General features: G+C 35.5%; 1 long non-coding RNA gene across 3 annotated transcripts in view; it reads left to right on the top strand.

Moving 5' to 3' along the window:
• The window catches only part of LOC141506827 (uncharacterized), a 222,542-nt gene that overhangs the window by 49,108 nt on the left and 146,060 nt on the right, over positions 1-27,374 (top strand). For all 3 annotated transcript variants that reach the window (XR_012473979.1, XR_012473980.1, XR_012473978.1), the window contains one exon: positions 11,503-11,614. This is a non-coding gene — a long non-coding RNA (uncharacterized LOC141506827). The remainder of the gene's footprint in view (positions 1-11,502; positions 11,615-27,374) is intronic.

Below are 27,374 nucleotides of genomic sequence, written 5' to 3'. Positions count from 1 at the left end.
ACTCATGTTTATTTTGTATGTACTTAGGAATGCAACCCCTCCCTATCATCCCCAAAATGTGCAAAAGCACCATTTTATAAAGGCATCTTTTTTAAAATTTTTATTAAAGATATTATTTGAGTTTTACAATTTTTCCCCCAATCTTGCTTCCCTCCCCCCACCCCCACCCCACAGATAGCACTCCATCAGTCTTTACTTTGTTTCCATGTTGTACCTTGATCCAAATTGGGTGTGATGAGAGAGAAATCATATCCTTAAAGAGCAGAATTCTCAGAGGTAACCAGATCAGACAATAAGACATCTGGGGGTTTTTTTTCCGAATTAAAGGGAATAGTCCTTGTATTTTGTTCAAACTCCACAGCTCCTTATCTGGATACAGATGGTACTCTCCTTTGCAGACAGCCAAAAATTGTTCCCAATTGTTGCACTGATGGAATGAGCAAGTCCTTCAAGGTTGAACATCACTCCCATGTTGCTGTTAGGTTGTACAGTGTTTTTCTGGTTCTGCTCATCTCACTCAGCATCAGTTCATGCAAATCCCTCCAGCTTTCCCTGAAATCCCATCCCTCCTGGTTTCTAATAGAACAATAGTGTTCCATGACATACATATACCACAGTTTGCTAAACCATTCCCCAATTGAAGGACATTTACTGAATTTCCAATTCTTTGCCACCACAAACAGGGCTGCTATAAATATTTTTGTACAAGTAATGTTTTTACCCTTTTTCCTCATCTCTTCAGGGTATAGACCCAGTAGTGGTATTGCTGGGTCTAAGGGTATGCACATTTTTGTTGCCCTTTGGGCATAGTTCCAAATAGCTCTCCAGAAGGGTTGGATGAGTTCACAGCTCCACCAACAGTGTAATAGTGTCCTAGATTTCCCACATCCCTTCCAACAATGATCATTATCCTTCCTGGTCATACTGGCCAATCTGAGAGGTGTGAGGTGGTACCTCAGAGAAGCTTTAATTTGCATTTCTCTAGTAATTAATGATTTAGAGCATTTTTTCATATGGCTATGAATTGCTTTGATCTCCTCATCTGTAAATTGCCTTTGCATATCCTTTGACCATTTGTAAATTGGGGAATGGCTTTTTGTTTTAAAAATATGACTCAGTTCTCTGTATATTTTAGAAATGAGTCCTTTGTCAGAATCATTAGTTGTAAAGATTGTTTCCCAATTTACTACTTTTCTTTTGATCTTGATTACATTGGTTTTATCTGTGCAAAAGCTTTTTAATTTAATGTAATTGAAATCATCTAATTGGTTTTTAGTGATGTTCTCCAACTCTTCCTTAGTCATAAACTGTTCCCCTTTCCATAGATCTGACAGGTAGACTAGTCCTTGATCTTCTAATTTGCTTATAGTATTGTTTTTTATGTCTATGTCCTATAACCGTTTGGATCTTATCTTGGTAAAGGGTGTGAGGTGTTGGTCTAATCTAAGTTTCTTCCATACTAACTTCCAATTATCCCAACAATTTTTATCAAAGAGGGAGTTTTTATCCCAGTGGCTGGACTCTTTGGGTTTATCAAACAGCAGATTACTATAATCCTCTCCTGCTTTTACACCTAGTCTATTCCACTGGTCCACCACTCTATTTCCTAGCCAATAACAAACAGTTTTGATGACTGATGCTTTATAATATAATTTTAGATTGGGTAGGGCTAAGCCACCTTCTTTTGTACTTTTTTTCATTAAACTCCTGGCAATTCTTGACTTTTTATTTCTCCATATGAATTTACTTACAATTTTTTCTAACTCGTTAAAGTAATTTTTTGGAATTTTGTTTGGTAGGGCACTAAAAAGATAGTTTAGTTTTGGTAGAATTGTCATTTTTATTATATTAGCTCTACCTATCCATGAGCAGTTGATATTTGCCCAGTTATTTAAATATGATTTAATTTGTGTGAAAAGTGTTTTATAATTGTTTTCAGAAAGATTCTGAGTCTGTCTTGGCAAATAGACTCCCAAGTATTTTACACTGTCTGAGGTTACTTTGAATGGGATTTCTCTTTCTAGCTCTTCCTGCTGTTTCTTGCTAGACATATATAGGAAAGTTGAGGATTTATGGGGGTTTATTTTATAACCTGCAACTTTGCTAAAATTGCTAATTGTTTCCAGTTGTTTTTTTAGATGATTTCTTGGGATTCTCCAGGTAGACCATCATGTCATCTGTGAATAGTGAGAGTTTTGTCTCTTCCTTCCCAATTCTAATTCCTTTAATTTCTTTTTCTTCTCTAATTGCTGATGCTAACATTTCTAATACAATATTGAATAGTAGTGGTGATAATGGGCACCCTTGTTTAACCCCTGATCTTATTGGGAATGCCTCTAGCCTCTCCCCATTGACTATAATGCTTGTTGATGGTTTCAGATAGATACTGCTAATTATTTTAAGGAACAGTCCATTTATTCCTACACTCTCTAGTGTTTTTAATAGAAATGGATGCTGTATTTTGTCAAAAGCTTTTTCAGCATCTATTGATATGATCATATGGTTTCTGATAGGTTTGTTATTGATATAATTGAGTATACTAACAGCTTTCCTAATATTGAACCAACCCTGTATTCCTGGAATGAATCTTACTTGATCATTATGTATTATCCTAGTGATGACTTGTTGTAGTCATTTTTCTAAGATTTTATTTAGGATTTTTGCATCTATAGTCATCAGGGAAATAGGTCTATGATTTTCTTTCTCTGTTTTAACTCTTCCTGGTTTAGGTAACAGTACCATATTGGTTTCATAGAAAGAGTTAGGCAGAGTTCCATATTTCCCTATTTTTCCAGAGAGTTTATATAGGATTGGAACTAATTGTTCCTTAAATGTTTGGTAGAATTCACTTGTGAATCCATCAGGCCCTGGAGATTTTTTTTTAAGGAGTTCAATAATGGCTTGTTGAATTTCTTTTTCTGAGGTAGGGTTGTTCAGGTATTTAATCTCTTCTTCATTTAACCTGGTCAACTTATATTTTTGTAAATATTCATCCATTTCACTTAGATTATCAAATTTATTGGCATAAAGTTGGTCAAAATAATTTTGAATTATTACTTTAATTTCCTCCTCATTGGTGGTGAGTTTACCTTTTTCATTTATAATACTAGCAATTTGGTTTCCTTCTTTCTTTTTTTAATCAAATTGATGAGAGGTTTATCAATTTTATTGGTTTTTTCATAATACCAACTTCTGGTTTTATTTATTAATTCAATAGTTTTTTTGCTTTCAATTTTATTAATTCCTCCTTTAATTTTTAAAATTTCTAAATTGGTATTTGATTGGGGACTTTTGATTTGTTCTTTCTCTAATTTTTTTTAGTTGCATGTTTAGTTCATTGATTTCCTCTTTCTCCAATTTATTCATATAAGCATTTAGAGCTATAATATATCCCCTGAGAGTTGCTTTGAAAGAATCCCATAGGTTTTGGTATGTTGTTTCATTATTATCATTATCTAGGATAAAATGGTTGATTCTTTCTATAATTTGTTTTTTGGTCCACTCATTTTTTAAGATGAGGTTATTCAGTTTCCAATTTGCTCTGGGTCTATATCTCCTTGGCCCAGTATTGCATATGACTCTTATTGCATTGTGATCTGAGAAAGATGTATTCACTATTTCTGCCTTTCTGCAGTTGATCATTAGGTTTTTATGTCCTAGTACATGGTCAATTTTTGTATAAGTTCCATGTACTGAAGAGAAAAAGGTATATTCCTTTCTATCCCCAATCAGTTTACTCCATAAGTCTACCATATCTAATTTTTCTAACAATCTATTTACCTCCCTAATTTCTTTCTTGTTTGTTTTATGATTTGATTTAGCTAGATCTGATAGCAGGAGGTTGAGGTCTCCTACTGGTAGAGTTTTGCTATGTCTTCCTGTAATTCTTTCAGCTTCTCCTCTAAGAATTTGGGTGCTGTCCCACTGGGTGCATATGTATTCAATATTGAAATGACTTTATTGTCTATGGTACCTTTTAGGAGGATAAAATTTCCTTCCTTATCTCTTTTAACGCTATCTATTTTTGCTGCTGCTTTGTCTGAGATAAGGATTGCTACCCCTGCTTTTCTTACTTCAGCTGAAGCAAAATATATTTTGCTCCAACCTTTACCTTTACTCTCTATATATATCTCTCTGCTTCAAATGAGTTTCTTGTAAGCAGCATATTGTAGGATTCTGGTTTTTAATCTGCTATTTGCTTACGTTTTAAGGGAGAGTTCATCCCATTCACATTCAAGGTTATGATTACTAATTCTTTATTGCCCTCTGTGCTATCTTCCCTCTGTTTGTATTTTCCCCCCTTTCCCCCCCTTTTATCCATATTCCCCAATATTTTGTTTTTGAATACCACCCCCTTCAGTGTGTTTGCCTTCCTATATCACACCCTCCCCTTTCTTTCCCCTTTCCCTTTTCCCTTCCCTTCTTTTTGTTATTTCCCCTTATTTCCCCCACTCCCCTTCCCTTTCTCCATTCTCCCCCTCCCCTTTTCCCCCTTTAATACTTGAAAGGTTAGATGTTTTATAAGTTAACTGAGTATGTGTAGGTTGACTTTAAGCCAAGTCTGATGAGAAGATTCAGGTGTTTCTCCTCTGCTCCCTTCTTCCCTTCTATTACCATAGGTTTTTTGTACCTCTTAGTGTAATGAGATTTGTCCTATTCGATCCACTCCCTCCTTCTGTCTCTTTCCTGTCCCCCCTTTTTAGGGAGGTAGTGTATTTTTTTTATAAAGGCATCTTTGTGGGTTGGTTTCCTGTTATGTATGTCTCATTTCTGCTGAGATTGAATTGGTTGATTTGATGGATTGATTGAAGAGCTAATAGTGTAAGTGTGGTATATCTTATAGAAGAAGAGGTGTTTTCTACCATTTTGAATGTAGCCCTCTAGGTGAAAAGATGTAATTTCAGCAAGAAGAACCCTTATCCACTCCCAAATTGTTGCTTGTCCTTCTTGAAGAGGATCAAGCCATCAGGAAAATGAAGCCATGACTTGCAAATGAATTGGATTTAAGTGAGGGAGAGCTTGTGCAAAGCCACCAGCCTCATTTTCTCCTCTGGAGACATCTGTGTCAAGAAGCAAGATACAGATCAGGAGGACTGGAGATGACCCTAGAAGAGGATGGGGAAGGCTTGGGGGAGAGATAATGAATTCCATTTTGGATTTATTGAGTTTAAGATGTCTACTATATAACCAGTTGGAGATATATTAAAAAGATGAATATGTGAGATTAGGGATCAGCAGAACAATTGATGCTTGAAAGATACATTTGAGAATCATTAGCATAGGGATGGTAATTAATCATTGGGAGCTGATGAGACCACAAATGAAATAGTATAGAGGAAGAAAGGAAGAGAGCACAGGACAGGGACACCTATGGTGAGAGGCATGATCTGAAGTCATATTGTACAAAGGAGCAGTCAGATAGGTAGGAGGAAAACTGGGGAGAATGGTGCCCTGAAAAATTGGAGAAGAGAGTATCATGGAAGAGAAGGATCAACAGTGTAAAGAGATCAAGGAGACTGAGGATTGAGAAAAAAATGACAAGAGATCTTTGGTACCTTTGGATAGAGTAGTTTTCATGAAATGATAAAATTCGAAGTCAGTTTATATTGGGTTAGGAAGTAAATGAGACAAAAGAAAACAGAGGTTGACAAGGTAGGTTGACAAAAAAGTAGACAACATTTTTGAGGAGTTAGCTAAGGTGGGAGGGGGGACATCATGAGTTCTATTTTTAATATATGGTGTTTAAGAAATCTTCAAGGCATCTATAATTTTAACATCTTACTGGAATCTGAAATGTCTGAAAGGCAGTTGGAGATATGAGATTTGAGATAAGTGGAGAGATTGGGGAAGAAAAAGAAGGGTACACTTCTATAAAAGGTAGAAGAGATATAAGATGATAGCAGAGGTGGAAGGATTAAGTGAGGGTGATTTCAGGATGGGGAGACATGGGTATATTTATAGGCAGTAGGAAATGAGCCAGTAGACAGAAAGAGAATGAAAATAATTGAAAGAATGGAAATGAAAGTGAGAACAATCTGCTGGAGAAGAAAGGATGGGTAGAAATCACTTGAACAGATTAGGGAGGTTAGCCTGGTAAGGAGTAGGGACAATTCATCCTGTGAAACAGGGGCAAAGGAAGGTAAAGTAGCGGAAGGCACCTAAGTGGTAGGGGATGAGGAAGAAGGGAGAAGAGGCAGTTCACAGTGAATGGCCTCAGTTTTTTTCTGTAAAATATGAGTCAAAGGTCTCAGCTGAGAGAGTAGGGTGAGGGGAAACCATGAGAGGTTTGAGGAGGGATGAAAATGTTTGGAAGACTACTGTGGAGAGTGGGATTGAAGTTGATGAGGGAGGTACAGTAGGATTATCCAGGAGCAGTAAGGACCCAGTTGAAGTTATGTAATTTTCATTTGTAGCAGACTCCATCAGAACAAGTTGCATAATTTTCTCCACCTTCAGCATCACATTAATAAGAATGAAGATGAAAAATAGCGGGAACGATCCAAAATTGAGATTTGGTTTGTTGTAATCAGCAATATGATAAGGGATGTAGGAATTCAAAAGAGAACAGTTTAATTGGTTTAATAAGGAGTCTAGAGGGAGAGAAGAAGAAACAGTGGTGAGTGAAGAGGAGATGGTCTGGAAGAGAAATGAGGGGTCAAGTGATTGGAGGTCAAAGAAGAGGGGAAGATGTGAAAATCCAGTAGATGATGGACAGAGTAGGGGGATTTCAGAATTCTTGAAGATGAAAGTGGTACATCTGTGGGTGATGACGACTGAGGGAATAATTATCTTTGTGTATGATTGAGGGGAGGTGGAGTAGCTAAAAGGAGGTGAGTGCATTGAATAACTGGATATTTGAGAAAAATAGAGTATTTGAGAACCAAAATATATGTTGAAGTCCCCTAGTGTGAGGGCAAAAGTTGGGGAAATAAGAAAGGTTGTAAATCATATTAAACTCATTGAGGAAGACAAATGACCCAAGGGTCTGTAGCCAACAGTTCTTAAGGTTTTGATTGGGTGCTAGACATGAATAGCATGAACCTCAAAGAAAGAGAGGCAGAGGGAGGGAACCTGGAAGTGACAATGGGGAGCAGGAAGTATTCCAACTCCCTTACCTTGACTAGTGGGCCAAAAGAATGAATGAAGGTACTAGGGTGATTCTGTTAGCAGGGAAAGTCAGGTTTCAGTAGAGTTAATAGATGGAAGTAGAAGAGAAAAAGATTGGAGATGAAGGGAAATTTGTTATCTATGGAACAGGCACATTCTAGAAGGCACAGTGGCAAGGCTGGATGGAATTAGAATGAAAATTTCAGGGTATGAACAGCATGAGTAGATGTGAGAATGTTCACTCCTGAGTAGAAGGTGCCACACCTGTATCTTACTATGCCAGCAGAAACAGCTATTGTTTCCATGTGGGAAAGAGAACATTTGAACTCTTTTATCTATCTATCATCTATCTATCTATCTATCTATCTATCTATCTATCTATCTATCTATCTATCTATCTATCTATTTTTGTTTTTTGCAAGGCAATGGGTTAAGTGGCTTGCCCAAGGCCACACAGCTAGGTAAATATTGTCTGAGGCTGGATTTGAACTCAGGTTCAAATGTGCTCTATCCACTGCACCACCTAGTTGCCCCCTAACATTTGAACTCTTGGGAGTCTTTGGTTTTGTTACTTTTTGTGTTGTGTCTGAGGAGTTAGGTGGATCAGTAGCAGCATCCACAGCATCCACAAAATTTCTTGCTCAGCACAGGAAGGCTCTATGGCATCCTTACTGCATGGGGAAAAATGGAGAAGGGGGAGGGAAGATCACAGAGCAGAGTCAGACTCCAGTAGAGATTGCACAATGATGATAAGACATGCCACAGTTCTTCTCAGCCTAGGTTAGATGAGCTCAGGGTCTCCTAGTGATAGTTGCTCTGCCCCAGTTATGGGGGCTGCATCAGAAAGGGCAGCAGGTACGACCACAGACCAGTGTCAGTGACCAAGGACAGAGGACCAGGGACAGAGGCTAAGACAGAAATCCCAGTGGCATGGACCCCAGCAACTTGATGTGGTGAAATGTGGGCCATGAACAAAGATACAGGACTCAGAAACCATGGACAGTTAATCAGCACTCTCCAGCTGAGGACAGAGCGGGATGTTTATCAGTTTTTAAAGCTACTACTCTCACCTCTGAATTGTGGATTGTGGATTGTAACACTTGGGCACTTCTAGGAAGGCAAAGTTTATGGGCTCACAGCTCAGGTCCCAGGTACCTTTAAACAACTATAGCAGAAATAAATGGCTACTGTTCCCATGAAATACACATGGAGTGTACACTCTCCCTTGCTTTTTTTTTTTTAGGTTTTTTGCAAGGCAAATGGGGTTAAGTGGCTTGCCCAAGGCCACACAGCTAGGTAATTATTAAGTGTCTGAGATCAGATTTGAACCCAGGTACTCCTGACTCCAGGGCCAGTGCTTTATCCACTACGCCACCTAGCCGCCCAGTTTGCTTTTTCTTTACTCAGAAAAGCAGAGTTAGGCTGCTATAGTAAAAGCACAGTATTGCTCCAGTTGGGTACCAGAAAGGCAGCGGTAGCTCAGTCACACACAATCAGGAGGTCCAGTATGTTATAGAGGTGTTTTTTGTCAGACCCCCTCAAAAGGTGGAAAATAGTTCTCATGGCTGCTGTCCCAGTTTAAGGTAGAAGAACTCAGGTCCCAGTAATGACCATTATCCTACCTTGTAACAAGGAATAGAAACTGATTTTGGCAAAATAAGCAGCAACAAGAAGTTGTACATTGCTCAATGGCCATTCCCTGGCAAACTGTAGACAGGCTAAACCAGGTTCAGGGTAACTGACAGGCCGTGAACCTATTAGTGAGCTAGGAGGATGTCTACCTCAAGTATGTGCAGACCACTCAGTGGAATGGATGGATGAAGGAAGTTGAAGTAGATGCTGTGGGATGATTAGAGCTTGGTCAGGCATCAAAGATACCAAGATAATCAATCCACTGCATCCTGGACCATCACCAGTCATCTTGACTCTTGTCTTGCCACTGGACTTTAATGACTTAGAAAGAGAGAGTAAGGCTTATGACTTTGCACAATTCTGTCTCACTTAAATAAAATATTACTAAGTCAAGACATAACTCTTGATGACATTGGTCTTCCTCAAAGCAAAGGAATGAATCTGTAATTAGAAAGTTTCATACCTCCAATAGAAAAGGAATTTTATTTTGGGAGAGGGAGAGAAGGAGAAAGGTCAGGAAATCCCAAAATCAATAATGCCAGATGACTGTCTACTCATTCATAAGGCTAACTCTGGTCATAATTCCTGAGAACCAATTTTGCTTATGTTTAATTGCACTTAATCCTTCTCCTTTGCTTCTATGTCTCACTGAGCAACAAAATAGTGGTAGGAGTAAGATTCAGCCCAGAATACATAATCAGATCTGTGTTTTAGGGAATCAACTCAGCAGCTGTATGGAGTATGAGAGGGAAAAGATTGAAAACCAGATATAACAGACTATTGTGATAGAAATGATGATGGTCTGAACTTCATGATGAGTAGAGAGAGAAGAAGGATGCTTAAGATGTTATAGAGGCAGACTAGACAAGATGTGGCAATCGCCAAAGTGTCCATTCCATAACTGTAAGGAAATTTGCAAGTTTCTGATACTAGTCAAAACAGCACTTAATCTATTTGTCATCTAATTCTGGGAGACAAATGCAAATGACAATTTATGATGACTAAGTCAGAGTCAAAGAATTTTACTGGAGAAAAGGACCTTCAAATTGTTCATTTTTTTTGTCCCCATATTTCATTTCCTGTCTCTGTGCCGTATCTCATTCCTAGGATTGTACATCTTTCTTATCTCTACCTATAAGGATTTACTTCAAGAATTACTTCAAAATTCTGCTCAGGTAGCACCAGAATTATATGTGGGGGCTTTCCTGATCCCTTAATTTCCTTAAATTATTTTCCATTTATATATTTATTACATATGCTTACAAATATTATATATCCTAATAGAGTAGAAAATCCTCGAGATCAGAGACTGTTTCTTTTCTGTCTTTGTATCTCCAGCACCTAGCATAGTTCCTGATGCATGGTAGGTGCTTTATAATACTTGACTGAAAACTTCCAAGAAGAAAGTTATCACTTCCCATTCTACTTTCTTAGACAAATCTAACTGTAAATAAGTTGTTTCTTTATGTCAAACCTAAATTTGTCTCTTTGCAATAAACATACATTGCTCCTTCTGGGGCCAAACAAAATAAATCCTTCTTTTATATGAGAATCCTTCAAATACTTGTTTGCATTAAGTCTTTTTTGCCTCCATTCTGTACAGGCCCAGGTCCTTTAAGTGATTTTTATGAAATAGAGGAGTATTTCCAGCCTGGCTATTCTTTTTTTTTTTTTTTTAGGCTTTTTGCAAGACAAACTGGGTTAAGTGGCTTGCCCAAGGCCACACAGCTTGGTAATTATTAAGTGTCTGAGACCAGTTTTGAACCCAGGTACTCCTAACTCCAGGGCTGGTGCTTTATCCACTGCGCCACCTAGCCGCCCCCTGGCTATCCTTCTTTGGACATTCTCTGGCTTATCAATATCCTTCATAAAGGAGAAGTCATTTTAGTTATTTTTTTCTCAGCTAAAATACTTATGCTAGAGTAGGGCAGAGAATAAAGACTAAAGCATCAAAAGTCCTGGGTTCAAATCTCAGACCAGTCTCTTTAGGTCTCTTTTTTCTCATCCATGAAATAAAATTGGATGAACTCTAAGGTTCTTGACATAAATATTGACATAAATTTTTCAATTGGTAATGGTATCTAGTGTAGTTGAATGAAAATAAATCTTGCCTTAGAAGATCCTGGTCTTTTTATTTGTAACATGCTTGACTTTGGGTAAGTTACTTTTTCTTTCTGATCTTTAGTTTTTCCAACCTTAAAAATAAGGCACTGAATGAAGCAACTGGAACATAGTAGGCACTAAATGTATATTTTCTTTCCTTCTTTCCTTCATTCCTTCCTTCTTTCCTTCCTCTCTTCCTTTGAGGCATACTTGAATCACTCCCTTTCAGAAGCTCTAATAAAAGTACTGTCTTACAAAAAAAGAAAAAAGGAAAGTAAGTATTTTTTAAACATTAACCACTAAATTCACTGCAAATAAAATAAAATGATGCACAACTTAGATCAAAAGGAAATCTCCCTTTCCAAATATTTGCTTAAGATTCAACTTAGCCTCTTAGTTCAGACAGTTTTTACCTTAGTTCAGAACTTCATCACCCCTTATACCCAAACAACTTTGTACTTAATTAATTTGGATTTAATCTCTTTTTTCCCCATTCAAAATATACCGATGTTCTTCCCCTTTAAAATGTAATCTTCCTCCCCGCAGGGATTGTATCAGCATCTATGGCAGTACTTGCTATAGAGTATGTCCTTAATGAATACTTGTTGATTGATTAAATGCAAAATGTCAAACAATGCTCTTCCTAACCTTTTGCTTCAGAAAATCTGGATTTTGGTTGGGCTTGCTGCTGCTGAGTCATTTGACCTCAGGAGTTCTGAGCTGCATTTGGGAGCCTACCTAAGCCTGGCACCAATATGATGAACCACACAAGGTAAGGATGGGTAAAGGGTGAGAAGCCCTTCAGGCTGACTAAGAAGAGGTGAACCAACCAAGGTTAGAAACAGAGCAGGTCAAAACTACTATGCTGATCAGCATGGAGTTCAGGCTTATGAGTGGCTGCTGAAATTTAAGATTCAAGAGACAGGGAGACCCAATCTCAACCAAAAAAAAAGGAAAATAGAAAAAAAAAAGAAAATCTGGGTTATTATTTATGAAATGGGAACCCCACATAGTTCTAGTTCATATTTTAAGTATTTAGTTTGATACAGTACGAGAAGAGCTGGACTTGGAATCTGAGGATCTGAGGTCAAATCCTGTTTTGCTTTTAGTATCTATGGGGCAAATATTTCTGGGCCTCAGTTTGCCCAGCTGTAAAATGAGAGAGTTGACCTAGATGGTATTAAGGACTATTAAGGAGTCCCTGAACTTTTTACTTTCCAGAAATACTGGACTTAGAATTTGCAGGAGTCATAATTTGTTGTTTGCATTACAAATTAGTGTGTCCCTGGGAGCCAACACAGGTGCCAGTTTGTCTGCACTAGACTAGGAAACCACATGTCCGGTTGTATAGGTAAGCAGACCATCCTATCTTTAGTTCTCAAGAGGAAAGAATGGGGCTTTAGCTATTGCCTTTCAGGAGGGGTTTGGTGGAGATTTCTGGTATCTCCTTCCTTCTTTGTCCTGTTATTTTAAAAATGCAAATTTATGTATGGTTTGTGAACTTTTGGGGTATATTTCTCTTGTTAAAAAATCTGGTTTTCAATTTAAGTTTTGTGAAGTAATTGCCTTTTGACAATGGTCTCTCTAAGTCTCCTCTATGATCCTATGGTCCATGTGACATGTTTAAATTCAACCACATGATTTTTTTTCTTTATTATATTCTATATTAGGTTGTAATCTTTTTCCTCCTATGATCATCTTTTAGTTTACTTAACTAAATTAGTTACTTTGGATGTGAGCAAATTATAAACTAAAAGAAGTAAAATAAATAGGAATAGAATATGATTGCTGGTAGTACAGTAATCCTTAGGGTACAGATAAAGCCCACTCACAACAGCTGTGTAATTTTTGGGGATCTCAACATCATGTTTGATGTAGACTAAAAAGTATGGCCAAGAAGTTAAAAATCTCTGAGATTCAAATATATTTAATGATCCCATTGAATTCCTATTATTACTGAATCAAAGCAGAAAATAATCACCTTTCCCCCATTGGAGCAAATCTCAGTATGACTGAATGTTGGTTCTAATCATTTCTTTTCTACTTTTGGATTATTCTGGGTATTCATTCAAATCTAAGGAAGGGGGGGTAGTGTTGAAGAAGCTTTCTTGGTCACATACACAAAAAAGATGGAGGACTTAGTATTCTCTCTGATCCTTAGGAGCTCTCAAAAATAAGAATTATGCACAAGAAATAAAGCAATTTCATCCGTTTCCATGGTCTAAGAACTAAAAATCCAAACAAGGTAAAAATTAAATACACTAACAAGTGAGGAGGTCAACTCCTAAGTTACAAACCCTCCATCAACTAACCATCCAGCTCTTTGTGATGGTCACAAACCATCACATGATTGCATCCCACCTTTTCATCCCAAGGGTTGTAAAAATCCAAAAGGCAAAAACTTATTTAGGTTTTGACAACAGTTTGGTAGTTAGCACTCTGTTATACTATAAAACTCAACTGGAGAATTGGGAAACAGAGGGAACTGGAGCATGACACACATATATGATTATATATAACTAGCTGGAGTTAGTTTCGTTTCTCCAGAAGTCCTAGAAGATGGATACTCAATACAATGTTCCAGGTATTCCTAGAAACAAAACCAAATCTCACATCATTTGCTTCTCAAACACTCCAGACAATGTAAATAAAAGGAATGTAAATAAATAGCACAAACAAGGATGATAATGACAACAAAATAATAAAGAGCTCTTTAAGAGATTTATTTCTAAACAAAAGGACATCAGGGTGAAATCAGATGTTAAATAGATGAAATGGTGGAGAAACAGACTTGTATCATCATGGACTAAACCTCACAACACTTTGCCTACAGGTGAATCAGTTTTATTTCAGGACTTAATTATAAAATAGTAGAATCTATATTATAGAAAGGCAAGAAAGAAGATAGAGGAGAATATATGATGTACCATAATAAAATCAAAGGCTAATAATGAGAAAATGACTCCTGTAGAAGAGAGCCAACAGGACAAAAGTTGAGGAAGAAAAGGAGAATGAAAAGTGAGAGAAAGAAAGAAAAAAATCATATTTTAGTGGTAGGATGAATGTTTTCATGTGAAAAGAAAGATACAGATAAAGGGAGATGAGGACTTTTTGTGTGTTTGTTTTTGCAAGACAATGGGGTTAAATGACTTGCCCAAGTTCGCACAGCTAAGTAAATATTAAGTGTCTGAGGCCAAATTTGGACTCAGGTCCTCCTGACTCCTAGAAGGAGAAAATGAGATAGGTGATTTAGCATAGCACCTCCTAACTCAAATTCAATTCATGAACTTGTCATGGCATCACCTCCCTGATGTCATGGTCTTTTTTGAGAATGAAGGACAGGCATAATCAACTTACATTAAAAGAAGGGAAATGACAGCTGCTGACACTGAGAGGATGTGTACCTATGCAATAGATTTCAAGGCAAATGGGGTGAAAAAATGATTATGGGGAAGGTAAAGGTCAATAATGAATTAGAAATAATGGGAACAGCTACCATGAGTCAACTAGGTGGGTTGCTTATGCACTATGATTCAGGTGGTTTTAGTAAGGACTACACTAAGAAACTCTGACTTTTAACTAGGCAGAATAAGGCATGTATTTTCTAAAACTTTGCGTCAGTATCTTCTAGTTTTTTTTTTAATAGTTTTTGCTAGGCAATGGGGTTAAGTTACTTGCCCAATGCCACATAGCTAGGTAATTATTAAGTGCCTGAGGCCACATTTGAACCCAGGTATTCCTGACTCCAGGGACGGTGCTCTATCCATTGTGCCACCTAGCTGCCCTTGCTTCAATATCTTGTGTAATTTTTTGGCTTTCAGACCTGACTATTGTCTCTTAGTCTTGGGTTCATCATTGGAGGATCAGTGTTAGTCAATGGGAATTAAGATTGATCCCGGGGTGGTTAATCACTGGGAAGTCTAAATTAAGGTCATTTTGAATAGACTAGCCCAGTGATATTTGTTAAACATTTTGAAAATGTCTCAGTGGTTTTGTCTGGTCTGGTTTAACATTACTGTGGTTTAATCAGAGATCATCTTTCTGGTCCTGTTAAAATTGAGGTAGGTCAGAAATAATCTGAGGATATCACTCTTTTCCAGTTGCCAACAACAACAAAGTTTTGGTCTGACATGAAAATTTATTTTGAAGGATTCAATGAATTGAATAAAAAGTTTCTTTTTTGTGGGGGGGGGGGCTTTTTTTAGATTCTGGTTCAAATATTCCTGGCAAAACGTTTTACTCTAAAGTATGGAATCTAGTCAGTCTATTCATCTAAAGAACCAATCTGGATTGCCTCCTGGATAAATTGGAAAAGATTCCCTTCCAGGAATTCAAATCATCTAAAGTTTAGTTTTTAAAATCATTGTGAAAATGTTTGGACAGGATTAGCTTCAGAGAATAGATATCCTTTGCCCCAAGAGGGATCCTTTGAGTTAAAAACCTCTTGTGAGCTGGGATTGGCCCAGTCAAATCAATATCTTTAACAAATGGCTTATTATCATATTTGGGTAGCTCTAAGGATCAAAAATTTCACCATAAATTTGAAAAGCTGTCCTACAGTTGGTTACAATATTTATTTCTACAGATGTGTCTATGGGGTTTGATAATCAGAAAACTCCAACTCCTTATCCATGTGAGACCCCTGACTCCTGTCTCAATACATTCCCCTAACTTTTCAAAGAAAAGCTGGAGGAAGCTAAGGGAGCTTAGGTTGGTGAGCAAGATTATACTGATGTCATTAATTTGCTGTTAGCCTCTTCTAAACTGTCTTAATCTAAAGAGATGGTAATTTGAAAAATTAAAATCATGCATGATTAATTAATGAATCAAAAAGTGAAAATAGCTCTCCCTGCCAATTGCAATATGTTACAATTCTGATTCTAAATTTTCCTTACCAATAAATAAGACTTGCTTCTACTCACCCTTTAATTAGGTGCAGTGGGAGGTAAGGTTTTAAAATGGTCAGGAAAAACTGCAAGATAGTCTCAACCTTTTCAGCCCTAGCCAGTTGAGGTGGGAGAAATGAAGACAGAAAGGAGAGAAAGAAGAATGATAGCTAGAGATAGCTAGAGACCAAATTCGTAAATGTAATATCTTTATTGTAAATGTCTGAGTTACAATTTGAATGTTTTTGTAAATGCTGAAATATCTTAGTGGACTTCTGTTAAGAAAGGGAGATGATTTGTAGCCTCCTAGGGTTAAGATTACATGTTAGTAGGTGATAGATTCATCAATTGTTTTAGTATCAACCAGAGAATGCTAAGAGAGCCTTAAAGCAAAGGGGGAAAATGATTTGCATTCTATAGCCTTTAGACCTTATCAGGTAAATATTTAATCTTAGGAGGATGTTTTACCTTACCATTGTATTTTCTTCTGTGAATGGTCTAAATGATCTGAATTATTTACAGAAATTAGAGGCAAAGTTGAGTAATAAAAATTGGAAAAGATTTGCAATTGATTAGTAGAGTGTAAGAAAATTTATACAGGAGAGATTTAGTATTATCCATGTCAGGTACAAGGTTCAAATCAAGATACAATGAGCAAGTGGTATATAAAAATTGAAATTCTCTGAACTTTTAGGTGAATTATAAATTCTTAATTTGATGTTCTTCTTGTAGCTCTTCTATTAATAAGGTTACCTCCATAATATTTAAATTAGTTTTCACTACATGAACTAGTTACTGCTGGACCAAATTTAAGAGCTTGTATTCACTAGTGGATTTTAACATTAGCTAGTTCCCCTCCAACTCATATTTATGACTTTCTCTCCCATACCTTTTCACCCTGAAAGCTCATTCTTCCTTCCTTACCAAAAGTCCACTGAGATATTACAGAATTTATAAAAATATTCAAATTCTAACTCAGAAATTTACAATATATTACATTTACAATTTGATCTCTAGTTAGTTTACAATGTCAGCAATTCTCCTTTCTCTCTTGTCTGTCTTCATTTCTGCCACCTCAACTGACTAGAGTTGAGAAGATTAAGAAGAGACTATCTTGCAGTTTTTCTTGACCAAAACCCTTATTTTCACATTGTACCTAATTAAAGGGTGACTGGAAGCAAATCCCTGTTTATTGGAAAGGAAAATTTAGCATCAGAATTGTAATATATTGCGATTAGCAGGGAGAACAATTTTCACTATTTTGCTGGACTTTTCTCATTGGAAGTACCACCCTACTCCATCTCTACCTTTCAACTTCGTTTTATGTCTTCTTAGAAAGTAAGCTCCTTGAGGGCAGGAATAATTTTTCTTCTTGTATTTATATTCTCAGTAATTAGCATAGTGCCTGGTTCATGGTAAATGATTAAAATACTATTGAAGACTTAAAATGAGTATCCTGATCTGACATAGGTTCTGGGTTAAAATCCACCTTTGCATTATTTGATGCTCTATTTGACTTTGGACAAGTCCCTAGGATTCCACTGATTCATCTTAATAGGGGTTTATTAGATGGTTTCTGATGTTCCTTCCAACTCTAGATTTATGATGCTTTATAATTCCATGACTGTAGTATACTATCTTTGTGTATGGAAGGAGGGTGAGGTGGATCCAGATGGAGATCCTAATTGTAATTCTTGTCTTAACTGATAAGAAAATATACAAATTCTTTCATATTTCTTACCACTGGAGTAAGATCAGATTATTCCCGAATATAAATTTCATTTCAATATTTATTATCCTAGAAATTTTTATTACATCTGATAGAACATAATATATTAGAATGTAAACAACTTGGGGGAAGAGATAGTTTTTATTTTTCTTTGTATTCTTAATGCTCAGCACTGTGCTGGAACATAAGGTTTAATAAATGCTTTTTGATTGACATAAAATTAGGACTTGTGCCATATAATTCTTATAATTCAGTGTAAAAATAACTAAAGATAATCATTTCAAAAAAGAGAATAAAGTATTCAAGGAAATTTTTCCTTAAGATTTATTTTCTATCTAACCAATCATTGATGATAGAGTTGCAATGATTACTTTTAAATTTTCTATTTTTAATCCTTTACTTTTGATCCTACTGTATTAATTTTGAGAAAAATTGTGTTGATTGGCATGTGAATTGAATGGAAGATATATATATATATATATATATATATATATATATGAAAAATTTGAAACTGATTAATGTGGACATGAGGCCTTAAGTATCATTGATCAATATACTTATTTCAGTTAAGTTCCCATAAATTCTCAATTATTTTATAAATGTGAGAAATGCAAAAAAACCCCAACAACTAAAGCACACCATTATAGCTCTCACTTAGGAAATATTAGGAAATAAATGACAGATTCTAAACAGTTTTAAACATACCAGAATAAGTTACAATTTTTTCCCCTTCTTTCCTGGTACTACTTAAGCTGTGATACCATCTAGTTCCACTAGATGCTGCTGTGAACTGTGATTTCAATGTTCTGATCAAAAAGGAAGGCTTAGACCTTGAATTTATTTTCATTCAATAAACATTTCTTTTGAGCCATCTATGTACCAGGCACTATCCAGGCACTGGAAATAGAGAAAAAGGTAAAAAAATAGCCCCCACATTCAAGGAGTTAAGGTAATAGAATTTAAGTTTGGAAGTAATCTCTGTAATCAGTAGTCAAACAATTCAAATTTACAGATGAAGTCCAGTAAAGAGTAATTTACTCAAGGCCACAGTGATAAATGATAAAACCAAAATCCAGATCCTCTGATTCTACTCCTCTATATCACACTGGTTTAATGAAGGAAATCTTTCCAAATGTCAATGGAAATTAGACAAATTTCATCATATCATTGACTTAGATCTGCTATGAGATAATTAGGATGGCAGGTATCCATGAAGAAAATGGAAACACTATTCTAAAATATGTCTCCCATTCCCTAATCCAATTGTTTTGCTTCTCTCCTCTGAATACTTCTGTGAAGTCATGGGTCTATCCCTTATAGTCCTTGAGTAATGTAGCAACTTGAGTTATATACCATTACTATTCCAAATTATTTTCTGACTTTTACCTAGTTTGATACAGAAAAATTTTTTAACTTCCCTGGTGTAAGATCAGTTGGCAATTCTCAGTTTCTGATTTGACAGATGTCTATATATTTTCAACTATGTCCCATTACCCTTCTCATAGTCCTCTGACCAGTGGATGTCTTATCGTTAAATTATACGATGTATATTTAAACAATGATATATAGGAGTGAAATAATTTTTTTTTTTACAAAATCAACTAATTGTATTACCAAAGTTTAAGTAATCCCAAATACTCAAGGATGCTAATATGAGCTATGGAGTCCATTAAGGAATGTTTTGGTAAATAATAATGGTAAATCTTGGTCTAAAAACTGAGAGGACCCAAAAGACTTTTACTGATTCTTTTTTTTGTGTGTGTGTGTCCTATCCTCTTCTCAAAATCATGCTGTGTGCATGATGCAGGGTGGGTGATGGAGAATTAAAATCGAAACAATTAGAAGATAGTTGCTTTAAGATACCTTTTGTAAGACCAACAGTAATGCTTGAACTGTTCCCTCTTTGAGAAAAATCAGGAAACCCACAAAGATGAAATAAGCATGAGAACTTTTGTAAATATGCAAATTTTTCCAATGTCAATTGCTGTTTTAAATATATATTTTTAACTTTTTGCAAATATTTAGGATAGATTGGAGATTTCATTGTAGAAAGTCTATGTTGCAACAGAACCGCCCCCCCCCCCAATACTTTAGTTCCAGATTTAGCATCTTTTGCTTGATGGTGATAGAAGCACCACTTTCCTGAATAAATTATAAGAAAAATTGTGAGAGAATAACATCCTTACTGACTATACCTCCACCTGAATTTTAGGGAGAAGTAAGAATTTTTAGAAATTATTTATAATTATTTTTATAAATTAATTATAAATTAATTTTTATAAATAAAATAGTTGATACTGAACTATGCTTCCTAAAACTCCATTATAAATTGAGGATTTTTTTTTAGATTTTTTTTCAAGGCAATGGGGTTAAGTGACTTGCCCAAGGCCACATGGCTAGGTAATTATTAAGTGTCTGAGGTCGGATTTGAACCCAGGTACTCCTGACTCCAAGGCCAGTACTCTGTCCACTGCGCCACCTAGCTGCCCCTAAATTGAGGATATTTTGAACAAAAAAGCATACTCTTATCAACTTATAAGTTTCTAAATCTCTGATAGGTCTCTAGTTAACAGATCAGATCATAATAACTATGATCTGGGGTTAATGAATCTATAGTCTACTTATCAGTAATTCAAAGGTTTCTCCAACCACCTGGTACTCTGATTATAATTTTCAGGGAAAAAACTAGGTCCATCAGTGAGAAAAGTGTACTACCATCCCAGTGGAGATGTCAATCCCAGGAACTGCTACAAATCAGATTGTCATCTACCCTCAGAATACCAAACAAGACTTAAACATAACATGACAAAAGAACTTCAGTACTCTAGCAGCTGCCACCCTTTTTTCCCCTACCATTCTGTACAGTGATTGCACAACAGAACTGGACACTGCCTCCTTCCTGCATCATTTTGCATCGATGGAACTAAGGAATGATAACTCCAACCTGGTTCCATGGGAAATCATTCAGAATTCATCTCATTTGGAACCTCTACTTCTCTATCATGACTCTGATGCCTGATTATTTGTCTCATCCTAGTTCCAGTTTAATTCTTTTGCCCATTTTATTTTATATTTTCCTGTGCTGTAGACCCCTATATGTGCACCCCAGAGCTCTCCAATGTTGTATGTTTGGGAATATCATCTGACTGATCATTCCTTTCCAAGATCTGAATGTGTTAATTTTAGATATGCAAAAATATTAGAAATGGAAACATCTTCAAAGAAGAGAAACATAGGAACAGAGAAAGAGAAATACTCTTTTCCCTTTGTTGGGCAGGAGAATTAGATTGGAACCAGGATGAGATGAATGAATAGAAGTCATGGTCATGATACAGAGATAAAGGGTATATGAGAAGATTTCCTTTGAGACCATCTTGGAGTCATTATTTCTTGGTTCCATTGGGACAAAATGATGCAGGGCAGGAGGCAGTGTCCATTTCTGATGAACAGATAGTGTGCAGAATGGTAAAGAAAGGGATGGCAGGTATTAGGGCCCAGAAATTTTTTTTTTCACTTTATATGTAGGTCTTGGCTGGTGTAAAGATGCTGGATGACAACTCCATTTTGGAATGTCTCCATTTCCATGATAAGCCACCTCTAACCCCTGTGGTCTGCCTTCTTTCCTTTATTCCCATTCTTTTTGTTTTGCCAGGCAATGGGATCAAGGCCACACAGCTAAGTAATTATAAATGTCTGAGGTTGGATTTGAACTCAGGTACTCCTGACTCCAGGGCCAGTGCTCTATCCACTTGGCCACCTAGCCACCCCTCTTTATTTCCATTCTTGCTCAAGACAGTGTCTATCCTGTTTCAGATCCTCCCAGCTCTGTTTAAGGCCACTGATAGATCAATGTATTTAAAAGTCTGTTTTCCTTCCTCTGGAAGATAAACTGTTCCCAAGGCCAGTGGCTTACTAATTATGAACCCAGCACAATTGTGTTTTCTGTATAACTCTAAATATCTGTGGAAAATCTCTTGTTGTATCTAATAAACAGCTTGCTCCGAGATATACATCTCCATTATCTTTTTTTCTCTTTTTTTTGTGAGAGTGTATGGAATAAAGTTTTATTAACATGCATACCTTGGAGATATTGAAGGTTTATTTCCAGACTACTGCAATAAAATGAATATTACAAGAAGTTGAGTCAGGTGATTTTTTTTTTGTTTCCCAGTGCATATAAAAGTTATGTTTATATAATACCATAGTCTATTAAATGTGCAATAGTATTAGGTCTAAAATGCATATGCCTTAATTGACCCCCCCCAAATGATAACAATCACCCAATTCAGCAAGTTGTTATGTTTTTGCTGGTGGAAGGTCTTAATGTTGTTGGCTGCTGACTGAAGGTTACAGAAGGTTAGCTGTAGCAGCTTCTTAAAATAAGACAACAATGAAGTTTGCCACATCAACTTACTCTTCCTTTCACTGAATACTTAGAGACCATTGAAGAGTCATTAATTGGCCTAATTTCAATATTGTTGTGTCTTAGGAAATAAGGAAGCCCAAGGAAGGGCAGGGGAGTAGTCAGAACACACAAAACATTTATTAAGTTTGCACTCTTATATGGCCATGACTAATGACACCTCAAAACAATTACAATAAAGATCATGATCACAGATCACCATAACAGATATAATAATAATAATAATAATTAATAATAAAGTTTGAAATATTGTGAGAACCACCAAAATGTGATACAGAGACAAAATGTGAGCATATGCTGTTGGAAAAATGGTTCGATAGAGTTGCTCAGTGCAGGATTGCCACAAACCTTCAATTTGTAAAAATGCAGCATCTGGGAAGCTCAATAAAATGAGGTGTACCCATATTCTAAATTGCTAATAATGGGCTTTTCTTGCTATCATCAAAGGGTCTTGTATTTTGAGTTGTTTTTCTAGTTATGAGGTGGATTTGGTTTGCTTAAGGCCATCTAACATCTTATTCCTAATTCCTCTTATGGTTAATGACACAAATTTGTAACATTTTATAATTGTGTTTGTGTTTAGGAAATACTATTTCTTATTATATTATAAAATGAACTTTTCCCCTTTTAGTGAGTGACATAACCTCTATTCTATCATTCCTTTAGTGACTGAACATGAAACATCTATGGATTTGGTGACCATCTATTTTTCACTATTGTTCTTTGGTCACTTCTTTACTAGAACATCTGAAGTAGTTAAATTTACTTGGCAGTGCAATGCAATCTCCTTAAGGAAAGAGATTGATTCCATCCCTGCCCCCATTTTTTCCTTTTAATCTTATCCTTAGTACCAAGCATAATTCCTTTTGTGAAATGCACACAAGTATGTGTGTGTCTTATAGTTATAACTGTATATTATATTTCCATTAGTATAGAGTATTATAGGTATAGAACTTTCTATAATTATATATAACATACATAAACCCATTTATAATAATAATTCATATTACAATTATAATACACTTAAAAGTTTATATCAATGATTCCAACTACATTAAAAGATATAATTATATATAATATGTGAGTGATAATAAAAATTTAAAAAGATATAAAATTATATAAAGTATATGAATGGTAGTTCACAGAGAAGTAAAAGCAGCTTGTTTTGGACATGGTATTTATTAAGGTTGGTTAATATGGTTTAATGACTCTGAGGCCCTGGAAAGTATATTCCCTATTTATAATCTTCTCTTTACTGGGGAGTTGTTAACTACGCATTCACTCTGCCTTTATATTTCATTGTCAGTGCCTACAGTCTTTTAAAGTGGTATCTATGAACTTCAAATTCGAAGCCTTATTGTTCAATAACAGTGTTTGTGGTTGAGCTGTCTGGTAAGATTTTTAACATGCTTTCATGCTCATTTTCAATAACTTTGAATAGAGAGTCTAGGATCTTTGTATGAAAGTTTTCTTGACATCAGTATTTTAACACAATTTGAATATTTATCATATATAGAAATAACTAAGACAATATACTTGTAAGTCTACCTACCAGGACATACTCCCACACAGAAATGATGAACATAATTAAAAAAACTTTTGACACAAAGATAGATCTAAACAGTGGAGAAATATTAATTACTCATAGAAAGGTCACAAATCACAAGTGAATATAAGCTGACTTAAAAGTCAATATAAAAAAATAACAATTCTATCTAACTTAATTCACTTATTTAGTACTGTACAAATCAAATTCCCAAAGAATCATTTTATTGAGTTAGAAAAATAATACTTAAATCCATCTAGCAGAATAAAAGGTCAAGATATTGAGTCAATCAATTACAAAAGTAAAAGAAGGTGGCTTAGCACCTGGTTTAGCAGTACCAGATGTCAAACTATGCTATAAAATGGTAATCAAAATGACTTGATGCTAGATAAAAATAAGTTTATCAGAGGGACAGATTAGGTAGACCAAATATATAGATGTAAATGATTTCAGTAATCAAGTGTTTGATAAACTCAAAGATCCAAGCTTTGGGGGCAAGAATTCACTATTTGATAAAAACTACTGGGAAAATTTTGGGCTGTCTGCAATGGAGAATACCATCTGTATCCAGATAAAGAACCGTAGAGTTTGAACAAAGTTCAAGGACTACTCCCTTTAATTTAGAAAAAAAAAACCCAATATCTTATTGTCTAATCTTGTTATCTCTTATACTTTTAGTTTCTTCCTTAAGGATATGATTTCTCTCTCATCACACTTAATTTGGATCAATGTATGACATGGAAACAATGTAAAGATTGACAAATTGCTTTCTGTGGGGGGGGTGGGGGGAGGGAAGTAAGATCAGGGGAAAAATTGTAAAACTCAAAATAAATAAAATCTTTTTTTTTTTAGATTTTTGTAAGGCAAACGGGGTTAAGTGGCTTGCCCAAGGCCACACAGCTAGGTAATTATTAAGAATAAAATCTTTAATTAAAAAAACTACTGGGAAAACTGGAAAGCAGCCTGGCAAATTAAGAGAACATTGGGGAAAATTACCTATCAGCTTTATGGATAAAGGAATATTTTGACCAAGCAAGAGTTAAAGAGGGAAAAGAGGTAAAAATGGATAATTTTGATAATGTATATAGAATTGAAAGGTTCTTTTTAATTTTTTTTAGTTTTTTTTTTTTGCAAGGCAAATGGGGTTAAGTGGCTTGCCCAAGGCCACACAGCTAGGTAATTATTAAGTGTCTGAGACTGGAAGAATTGAAAGTTTTGCACAAATACAACCAATGTAGTCAAAATTAGGAGGAAAGCAAGAAACTGAGGAGGGGGGAGAATTTTAATAACAAGTTTCTTTGATCAAGGTCTCATTTCTAAAGTAAAGGAATGAGTCAACTTTATAAGAATATGAGACATTCCCCAATTGATAAATGGTCAGAGATATGAAATCAAAGTTATTAGTGGCCATAAGAAAAAAATTGCTCTAAATCACTAGTAATTAGAGAAATACAAATGAAAAATAACTTTGAAGAACCACCTCTCACTTACTGGGTTGGTTAAAATGATAGAAAAGGAAAATGACAAATGCTGGAGGGGATATAAAATAAATTGGTATATTAATAAACTGTGGTGAAGTTGTGAACTGGTATGGTCATTCTAGAGAACAATTTGTAACTATACCTAAAGGATTATAAAGCTGAATACCCTTTAACCCACCAATGCCACTGGTACATCTGTATCCCAAAATAGATCAAAGAAAAAAGAAAAACAAGACAAAAAGAATATGTTAAAAATAGCTTCTCTTTTTGTGGTGGCAAAGAATTGCAAACTAAGGGGATATCCATCAATTGGGAAAAGCTGAACAAGTTGTGATATGACTGTGATAAAATACTATTATACTATAAGAAATGATTAAGGGGATGATTTTAACAAATCCTTGGAAGGCTTATATAAACTGATACAAAGTGAAGTAAATAACTAGGAGAATATTATACATGGAAACAGCAGCATTATAACAATAATCAATTATGAAAGACAACTAATTTGAGCAATAAAATAATATATGACAAATTAAAAGGATTTATGCTGGAAAGTTATCTAACTCCAGATAGAGAATTGATCAACTCTGATCAATTGAAGCATTTTTAATTTTCTTTTTTATCTTTTTCTTGCTTTTATGTAAGATAATTAATATAAATATATTTTATATGGCTTGTTTACATGATATTGCTTGCTTTTTCAATGGATAGGAGAGATGTTAAAGGGAAGGAGAGAATTTCAAACTCATAAAAAAATTTTTTTATTCTTTAAAAATTTTTTTATTTATTTAAGGCAATGGGGTTAAGTGACTTGCCCAAGGTCACACAGGTAGGTGGTTATTAAGTGTCCAAGGCCGAATTTGAACTCAGGCTCTCCTGACTCCAGGGCCAGTGCTCTATCCATTGTGCCACCTAGTTGTCCTTCTAATTCCAATGTAATTTTCTTTCTTTTTTTTCCTTTTCTTCTTTTATTAAAGATTTTTATTTTGAGTTTTACAATTTTCCCCCTAATCTTAATTCCCTCCTCCCCACCCCCACAGAAGGCAATTTGTCAGTCTTTACATTGTTTCCATGGCATACATTGATCCAAATTGAGTATAATGAGAGAGAAATCATATCCTTAAGGAAGAAACATAAAGTATAAGAGATAGAAAGATCAGACAATAAGATATCAGTTTTTTTTCTAAATTTAAGATAATAGTCCTTGGTTTTTGTTCAAACTCCACAGTTGTTTCTCTGGATACAGATGGTATTCTCCATTGCAGAGAGCCCCAAATTGTCCCTGATTGTTGCACTGATAGAATGAGTGAGTCCATCAAGGTTGAACATCACCCCCATATTGTTGTTAGGGTGTACAGTGTTTTTCTGGTTCTGCTCATGTCACTCAGCATCAGTTTTTACAAATCCCTCCAGACTTCCCTGAATTACCATCCCTCCTGGTTTCTAATAGACAATAGTGTTCCATACATATACCACAGTTTGCTAAATCATTTCCCAGTTGAAGGACATTTACTTAATTTCCAATTTTTGCCATCACAAACAGGACTGTTTTGAATATTTTTGTACAAGTGATGCTTTTACCCTTTTTCCTCATCTCTTCAGGGTATAGACCCAGTAGTGGTATTGCTGGATCAAAGGGTATGCACATTTTTGTTGCCCTTTGGACAAAGGAACTCACAAAAATTTTAAAAAAAGAAATAGTATAGGATTTATTCTATAATATTAAAGTTCTTATTTCTAAAGGAAAAATTACATATATATATGTTAAACAAACACCTCAACTTTTATTTTATTCTAATTCTCAATTCAAGCTTCTGGAGATTATCTTTTACTTGACTATACATATTTGTTATCATGAATTTGTTCTTTTTCCTTCTCTTTCTCCCCCCCCCCCCATGATGTTAAAGGTGGGAGGGAGAAAAAAATAAATTTCTATTTTTTTGGAATATAAGATGTCAAGGGTACTACAGATGTGAAATGTTGCATGAACTTTCAGATGAAGTTTGCATCTAAAATAATTTATCTGTCTTCTTTGACTAAAACATCCTTCCCTGACCACTAGTGCCTTCTGCATTTTGATGTCCTCTTTTTAAATTCTTTCATGGGCAGAGACTACCTTGCCTTTTCTATTTATATTCACAGCACTTAGTACATTGACATTCATTCATTATGGAAATAATAGAGAATCAGGAACACCTTAGAAATGGAATCTGTATTTTCATTTCTTTAAACTATTTCACTTGGAAAGTAGAATTTACATCATAGGAATATATGTTCTATAGTACTAGTCAATTACAGTTATTTGGAGGGGAAGCTTGGGAGACTTCAGCAAGATTTCTGCTTCTTGGGGGAATAAAAGAACATTTTACTCACCTCACAGGCAAGGATATTCAGGCACCATAACACTGTGGATGGGCTGGGTGGCTTGTAGTGTCAGTAGAATCAAGAACTTTAGACTTCTTGGCCT

The sequence above is a fragment of the Macrotis lagotis genome, chromosome 1 (genome assembly GCF_037893015.1).
Source record: "Macrotis lagotis isolate mMagLag1 chromosome 1, bilby.v1.9.chrom.fasta, whole genome shotgun sequence".
In the NCBI taxonomy this organism is placed as follows: domain Eukaryota; kingdom Metazoa; phylum Chordata; class Mammalia; order Peramelemorphia; family Peramelidae; genus Macrotis; species Macrotis lagotis.
Note: the sequence above shows the minus strand (reverse complement) of the source record. Positions and strands in the feature narration are given on the sequence as shown.